This window comes from Rattus norvegicus, chromosome X (assembly GCF_036323735.1).
Source record: "Rattus norvegicus strain BN/NHsdMcwi chromosome X, GRCr8, whole genome shotgun sequence".
In the NCBI taxonomy this organism is placed as follows: Eukaryota; Metazoa; Chordata; class Mammalia; order Rodentia; family Muridae; genus Rattus; species Rattus norvegicus.
This window is the reverse complement of record NC_086039.1, coordinates 137,340,600-137,348,497: the sequence shown is the minus strand read 5'-3', so window position 1 is coordinate 137,348,497 and position 7,898 is coordinate 137,340,600. Positions and strand designations below refer to the sequence as shown.

General features: G+C 44.6%; 5 non-coding genes across 5 annotated transcripts; all 5 read left to right on the top strand.

Annotated features, from left to right (window-relative positions):
* The first annotated feature begins 4,850 nt into the window (after positions 1 to 4,850).
* On the top strand, positions 4,851 to 4,928 carry Mir106a (microRNA 106a). Its single transcript, NR_032265.1, has one exon. It is a non-coding gene; the product is annotated as a microRNA 106a (primary transcript).
* Positions 4,929 to 5,229: 301 nt separating this feature from the next.
* Mir20b (microRNA 20b) lies at positions 5,230 to 5,301 on the top strand. Its single transcript, NR_032137.1, has one exon. It is a non-coding gene; the product is annotated as a microRNA 20b (primary transcript).
* Positions 5,302 to 5,344: 43 nt separating this feature from the next.
* On the top strand, positions 5,345 to 5,440 carry Mir19b2 (microRNA 19b-2). Its single transcript, NR_031821.1, has one exon. It is a non-coding gene; the product is annotated as a microRNA 19b-2 (primary transcript).
* Positions 5,441 to 5,478: 38 nt separating this feature from the next.
* Positions 5,479 to 5,570, top strand: Mir92a2 (microRNA 92a-2). Its single transcript, NR_031852.1, has one exon. It is a non-coding gene; the product is annotated as a microRNA 92a-2 (primary transcript).
* A 64-nt stretch (positions 5,571 to 5,634) lies between these two features.
* On the top strand, positions 5,635 to 5,721 carry Mir363 (microRNA 363). Its single transcript, NR_032136.1, has one exon. It is a non-coding gene; the product is annotated as a microRNA 363 (primary transcript).
* Positions 5,722 to 7,898: the final 2,177 nt, after the last annotated feature.

Sequence of the window (7,898 nt, the reverse complement as noted above, 5' to 3'; positions counted from 1 at the left end):
TTTGTGTGGGCATGTATGCTATAGGATATGTACATATACATATACGTATTGTGTACAGACATACACTGATCCAGCTGGGAGTCAGTGATGTAACTTGGTGGGGGGATGTCAGGAGTTGTGGGTCTTTTATTTTGCAGAGTGTCAGAGTATTGTTTGTCGCACAATACGGAGAGCTAGCAGGAGCCTGAAGCCTTAAGCCCCGGGCTGTGGTCTGGGGGAGGGGACAGGGTTGCGAGGTCACAAGCTCTTAGCTTTTAGCCTCAGCAGGACCACAAGTTTTAAAGCAAGGAGGGATCACATGCTTTTGAGCTGTTAGTTATTCTGAGTCTCTCTCTCTCTCTCTCTCTCTCTCTCTCTCTCTCTCTCTCTCTCTCTCTCTCTCTGCGTGCCCGCGCACTGCTTTTTCTTTTCTTTTTTTCCTTTTTTTTCCTTTTCTGATTTTCTAGCTATTTTGGTTGATTGTTTCTTTTTTTTTAATAGTAAAAGGCAAAAATAATTTAATTCGTGTATTAAAATGCCCCAGTTTTCTACAATCTCCATCTTGCACGTAGTTAAGATTTCCCTGTACAAGAAAAGAACTGAAATGGAAGAAATTATTTTCTCTAGTTGAGGAACTCTATCCAGACATTCTATATGTTGCAAATTAAAAGAAAAAAAAAAGAAAATGTCCTGGAAAAGCAAACTTAAAGTACCTTATTGGGGGGGTATTGTTGTGACTTTAAAGGGGAGGAGTGGGAGAGGGTTGAAAGCTTGGGCGGGGGTGGGGTAGGTAGACTCTGGGAGGATAGTTCGTCTAGTTAACTGTTAAAACTTGGAAAATTTTAAGTGAAATCCCCTCACCACGGTATTGAAACCATCCATTTCGCCCATTATTTTGGGCAGGCTAACTCTACTTGTCTCATAGGAGATTTTCGTCGCTTCCAGCTCTCTTCTGTCTTCTTAACCAAGACCCACAGTCCGGGTGACACATTAAGATTTCTGGTGGTAGTGAGATTTATTTGGGAAAATCTTCCAAAATCTGGGTAATGGGTTTTCTTGTCCTGATATTCAAGAGGATGTGTTTACTCATTAGCCCAGTGCACCCACTGCAGCTGCAGGACACAATTAATTATGCTAATAGTTTGTGAGGAGCGGATGTAACTCCCCTACTCCGCCCCCTGGGGGGGTGGCAAAAGGGGAAGGAGACGCCCTGGGGTCCGATCACATGATATTATCTTCGCGCCACTTTCACAACCCTCCCCTCCCCCCAGGTTTTGCTTAAGCTCATTATTTTTTTTTAATTTCCTGCTTAAATACAATATCTCTTAAAATAGGATCTGAGATATCTTTCCACACCTGTCCATCGCTAGCTACCTTTAAAGGTCCAAAGTTGCATTGCAGGCCATGCAACTCTCACAAGCGAGATCTGGTTGGATATTAAACTTCTGCTTGCATAGTTTCCAGAAAGCATCGAACAGACGCACTGGCATAGGATGGAAGGTCTGTTTGTGGGGGTTTTTTTTTTTTGTTTTGTTTTGTTTTGTGTGTGTGTGTGTGTGTGTGTGTGTGTGTGTGTGTGAGTGAAAGTGGGAGGCAGCCCACCTGTAGGAGTAGCACACATTGGAGAAATGAGAGTGCTTTGCATCACTGAGACCTGAGAGGCTGCAGTTCTGGCTAAGCTCCACTGCTGGCCAGGGAGCAGGAGAAAGTCTTTGGAGTCTTTCAGTCTTTAGTAATCCGCTCGCCTGAGCCCCTACTGTGCACCAGATTGAAACTCATGTGGTGCTCTTGTCCTCTTTTGAGCTTTGAACTCCACAATCACCCAAGGATGTTAGGAAGTAAAGGACCTGGCTTCGTTTCCGAGCCCCAACTCATCCCTAGTTGCCTTTCACTGTCCCCTGTATATTAGTATAGCATGCTCAGTACCTTCCGGTTTTTTGTTATCTGGTCACTCATTATCTCCTACCATCTAACTCACCAGGTATCTATCCTCTTGAGTCCACGCTGTCCAGCAAAGCAGAGAAAGTATAGTATGGTTATACTATTTTGCCAGGAAACCTGATGGTATGCTTAATTTTGTGTTGAGTGTACATCTTGATGCTAAATCATTAGTTTTGTACGTGGGATGTGCTCTAGTTTTGGCGTTTAAACAGCCCTCTCTCAACTGAGTTTTAGTAGCTGTAGAAGGGGAGAAAGCAAGATAATTGCACCATACCTTATTGACATCTGTGCGTGCACCCAGGGGCCACGACCATTTACAGATACCTGCTACAAAACTGATTTAATGGGTAAGGGTGGCGCTCAGCAAGTGTGAAACCCCCTCAGCAGTAGCCTCACATGGCAGAGCTGAAAACTTTCACATGAGCGGCGTGAATATGCCGGGTATGAATTTTTTCTCTCTTACAGGCTTTACGGACACTTTCAATCTAGCTGCGAGGTAGTGCGCATGCGCACGCGCGGGGCTGTGGGGACACCTGGGTCCCACAACTGCGTGGGCCTCGTCACCTATCTCTAGTGTGTGTGTGTGGGGGTGGGGCAAACGACTCAGGAGCCCGACCGGACGAGGTAGTAGTGAGTCCGCCATTCTGGGCGGGCGACAGTGCCACTGGTTTCGACTGGCATCCCGTGGGCGCTTGGGTTAAGGAAGGACTCTGGTGTTTGGGGACAGAAAGGCAAGGCTGAGCGAGCGGGTCCTATGGGTCACCGGAGCACTGTGGGCTTTGGCCTGGGCGGGGTGGAGGTTCGGTTTCCTAATTCCTGTATGGGCCGGGTGGGCGGGGGCGGGCTTTCCCCCCCCTAGGCTATTAAAGGCGAAGGGCGGGCTTTTCCCAGGCATCCAGCTTCGGGACGCAGCTCGAGGTGAGCGGTCGCCGCCAAAGGCTCGTGGGCACGAGTGTATCGCTGTGCGGACACTCTGGGAGTTAACTGTGCGTTGTCCCCTTTGGTGGGCTTCCTGCACGTGGCTCCTCGCCGCCCTCCCTCCTCCAGCAGCACGGGGAGCAGAGGGCCAGGAGCGCTGGGAAGATGCGCGCGCGACTCCCGGGTCCTGCCAGGAGCGCCGCGGGATGGTCGCGCTCGCCACCTGCCAGGGGCGGTCACAGGCAGGTCCCCTGCCTGCTTCTTCTGGCTGGAGGCTGGACGGACCAGAAGACTCGGACCTCCGCTGGCACGACTGTGATCCTAGAGCGTTAACTAAGGTGGGAGGGGATGGAGCAGGCAAGACTTGAGAAAAGCCAAGTACCGGAGTGTAGTTGAGGGGTGCCAGGCAACTCGTGAGAAAAGACTCCCTTTTCTTCCCTGCTGCTGTGCAGGTTTCTGGGGGACTTGGGGGTGGTCAAATGCCGGAGTGCACGCGGAGGGGGTGGGGAAGGGGACCCCCCCCGTTTCTCTCCCACCAACAGGAGAGTGGAGGGAGAGGCGTGGGCTTGGCGCGTTTTTGGTGCTTTGAATGGAGAACTCCGTTTCCCATAATGCTTTGTTTCTTTCTCTTTAATTTTGGTGACCGCTGAGGTGTCTCGAGGACCTAAGCGCGTGGCAGGAGAGGCTGGAGCACACCCTGCGTTCCCAGGAGGTTCCCAGATTTCTATAGGAGCCACAGCCGAGAGCATGAGGATGCAGGATTACACCAGAGGAGATCCCGACTTGGTAAAGAGAATTTACAATTTTAGACGCTGGACAGTGACTTTCTTGCATACACGATGTAGAGCTGATGATGAGTTAATTAAAGAAAGGTATTAACCGGAAGGAAATTTCTGAGGGTTTGAGGGATGGTTTGCCTAGTTGAGTAAGGTTTTGGAATATAGGTGTAAAAAAAACAAAAGTATTACCTTTATTTGTATACAAGCCAATTCTTCCACTATACAAAGCAGGTTTCCTATTTACTTAATAAGTTTTACTAACTTATAATATTTAAAAGTGTTTTAAGAACTAGCTTGGTCACTAAGTAGCTGTAAAACATTCCAACATTTAAAATATCCTTGCTCATTTAACATATTTCAAGTTTTGTGACCCCCCCAAACACAAACATTATTCCATCATGGAAGGGAGGGGGCTCGTGAACCTTCAAACAGTGGCTCCCTCCTCTGCTGCATTTTCTTAGGTAAGATAAGCACTTGGAAATGAGAGAGGTTTTCCTGTGGAAGATAATGACATGAGGCAAAAGAGCTAATCTGACTTCTTTAGGTTTAATGGAGAGAATGGGCCCATAAATGTTTAAACAGAAGTAGAGCTCTTTGAAATAGATCAAAATGTGACATCTCCAGGCCATCTGTGCAGTATGTGAAGCGTGTAAAGCTGTTTCTTAAAGCAGCTCTGAAATTTCTCTCATTTTCTGTTAATGGGCTGGGGGCAGGGATGCCTGGTGTAATCAAACACAGAGACCTTCTGTGTGGCTTCCCAAAGCTCTGGATGAGCTCAAGACTTCGGTACTCATCCTGGTTTTTCTTTTTTTCTTTTGGCTTGTATCTTTTTCTGGGCTCTTGCCTCTTAGAAAACCAGGGTGGATATTACAGGTCTGCAAATTTTCTGGGATGCGAATATCAAGTTCCCTTAGATGGAGAGAGAGAGAGTCCAAAATCCTCTTAGATTCTTAAGAGTTAGACAATCTGAAATTGTCAGTGTTATTCATGTTCAAGTCTGTGTAAATAATTGAGATTATTAATGTTGGAAGCAACACAACCCCATTTGTACTCTGAACGGAAGACAAACTTGTTTTAGAAAGAGTAACTCACAGTTCACTTACTTGTTTCGTGTGTGTGTGTGTGTGTGTGTGTGTGTGTGTGTGTGTGTGTGTGTCTTTACCCAGGTGAGTTTGAAGATCTGGCAAAGAAGAGCTCATGGAAGACTTCAAGGTTACACTGCTGGAACATGCCTTGGCCATGTCAAAGTGCTTACAGTGCAGGTAGCTTCTTGAGATCTACTGCACTGCAAGCACTTCTTACATTACCATGGTGATTTAATCAGAGGCCACTGAGTCCCGTCCTCTCTACATAATTAGGCTGTGGATGTTTTTGAGCTGCTCCTTGTAATGTGTCTCTTGTGTTAAGGTGCATCTAGTGCTGTTAGTGAAGCAGCTTATAATCTACTGCCCTAAATGCCCCTTCTCGCACAGGCTACTGCTTACTCCGCATTTGAAAAGCATATCCTGAGAAATGATTTGAATGGGACAAGTCTTAAAGGCTTTTTCACTGTTTCACTGAAAAAACAAGATGGTGGGGACTGTGCAGTGTACAAGGACAAGCTCCGATCCTAGTAGTGCCAAAGTGCTCATAGTGCAGGTAGGTTTTGCTGCACTCTACTGCAGTGTGAGCACTTCTGGTACTCTTCGAATCAACCAAACCCTCGTTGACGCAACTACTGTGCGAGGACATTGCTACTTACGGTTAGTTTTGCAGATTTGCAGTTCAGCGTATATGTGGATATATGGCTGTGCAAATCCATGCAAAACTGATTGTGATGATGTGTGCCTTTCTGCATCTTTATGGACACCTTTAGCACCCATGCCCATTCATCCACAGGTGGGGATTAGTGCCATTACTTGTGTTAGATAAAAAGTATTGCACTTGTCCCGGCCTGAGGAAGAAAAGAGGGTTTTTAATCATCTTTTAGTTTCTGAGAGTTGTAAGATATGTTAGACTATAATTATGAAATGAACTGTTTTGCTGTTATCGGGTGGATCACGATGCAATTTTGATTAGAGTAATGGGAGAGAAATTGCACGGTATCCATCTGTAAACCGCAGGACTTTTGGTGACTGCAGTCGATCAGTGCTAAAGTAAGGTTGTAAAATCCGTTAGTCATGGCTATGATGAACACATTTGGAGTGAAATTTTTAAAAATGCTGCGTATTTTTAAATATATTTGAAATGACATTTTGATTGGTGAACTGAATGTAAATAAACCTGAAATTTGCAAAATAAAGCTGGTGTATAGATCTGAAAAATGGCTCTTTAAATTAGCAATGCTAAGTTATTTTAGGAAAATGCTTTTCTAAAATAGAGTCTAGGTATATAGCTTTGGTTGGCTTGGAACTCAATATGTAAACTAGGTTATCCTGGAACTCACCTGCCTCTCTGCCTCTAAGTGCTGAGATTAAAGGCGTGCGCCACCACTCCCAGACTTACAACATTTTAAAATCTTACATTTATTTATTTAGTGGGTGTGCCATGTGGTGATTTGAGAACAACTAGGGGGGAGCTAGTCCTATCATGGACGTAGTTCTCAGATTTCTTAGGCCTGATGACAAATGCCCTTCCCCCACTGAGGTTAAAACACAAAAATTTTAAATTATGACTTGGAGGAAAAATTGGACGTAGCTGAACTTTAAGTTTGTGCTGAGTCTTTGCTTCTCCCACTAGTTAAAACACTGCCACCCCAGCTTCAGAGAGTGGCTGTCATCAAGTGAGCCCTGAGGATTTGCCTATGTAACCCAATCTCAGGTGCTGATGGTGCTGGCCCAAAGAACTGAGTATCAAATTCATGAAGTTGAAGGGACTCGGCCACATTTTTACCCCACTTTCTCATCCTGTTTCGTATGTTAGTGTTAACACTACCCTGTCTTTGTCAAATGGAAAAAGTAGGCTTGTGTTTGATGGTCTGCTATAACATGGACATTGAGTTCTCATCAGAAGGGATGGTATCTTCTTTGTGTCTTGGAACTTCTCAATTTTGAAAGCCTTTTATTTTGGGGGAGCCCTCAACATTTAATTTAGTAAGAATTTTTTACTGAATTACATTTCAGCTTCGAACTAGTTCCCTAAGCTTCCATTTCATTAGGGAAAATACAGTGATAAACTTGGTCCTTACCAGTGATATGGGGCTTACGTTGTCCTTGGGAGGTGAAGAATGGTCAAGGGCATGGATTTTAACTGCGTGATGACATGGAATCTTAATGAAAAGAGAGGGAGGGTAGTAAATTCTCCAGTAAGTATGGTTTTCTTATGTGACTAATGTTTGAGGCAATTACACAAACATAAAAAATACTATATAATTCCTGTGCTGTCTATGACTTAGTACTTTGTTGGTGCCTAAGTTTCTGGCAGCAAAGATCTCCCTTCTAATAAAGGAGATCAGTAAAAGTGGGGATTATTATTTGTTATAATCCTTAGTACCACCAGGGGTCTGCTTTAATTGTCACTGGTAGTTCACTGGTACTTTGCTTAAGGTGACTAGTATCCAGAAGGTAACTGTAATTTACAGTTTTACTAGGCATATCTTGAGGAGCTAGAGTAGACCTCTGCCTCCTAAGAGTCCCAAGACCTTTGTCTGAAATTGAAATGATGGCTGATCTTGATCATAGGGCCTTTGCAAGTCTTGAAAATTATGTTTATTATTTTTATTTTTGGGAACAGGGTTTCTTTGTGTAGCCTTGGCTGTCCTGAAACTCTAAATCAGGCTGGCCTTGGACTTAAAGATCTGTCTGCCTCCTGAGTGCTGGGATGAAAGCTTTGCACCACCACTGTTCTGTGAAAATTATGGTTCTCTTCATGCCACTTGCCTAGCACATGAGAGGCACTGGGTTCTATCCCCAGCACCAAAACCAAAAAAAGTTAGACTATAAAATAATTGTCTTGTACTTAATGTCATTTGTGTAGAGCGTTTGGGAATAGGGAGATTTAAATTGGTTGTGGGAAGAATTAATAATGCATGTATGCTGACCCATTTAGATGATCATTTTCTGAGAATTGCAGCAAGTTTAGTGGACAGCTACAAAGCAGAATTACCTTTGAGGTAGAAAGTAGTCTCAGGGCTCTCAAAGGTCTTCCTAGATGGGAAAGTCAGTGTGACACGGAGACTAATCAAACCAATTAGGTATGATAAACAGTGATTTGGAAGTTGAGGGTGGCTTTAGAAATTGTCATTAACTTTGAAGCAAAGAATAGCAAAACAGGTGAGGCTATGGTACAAACTTTTAGGTGAGC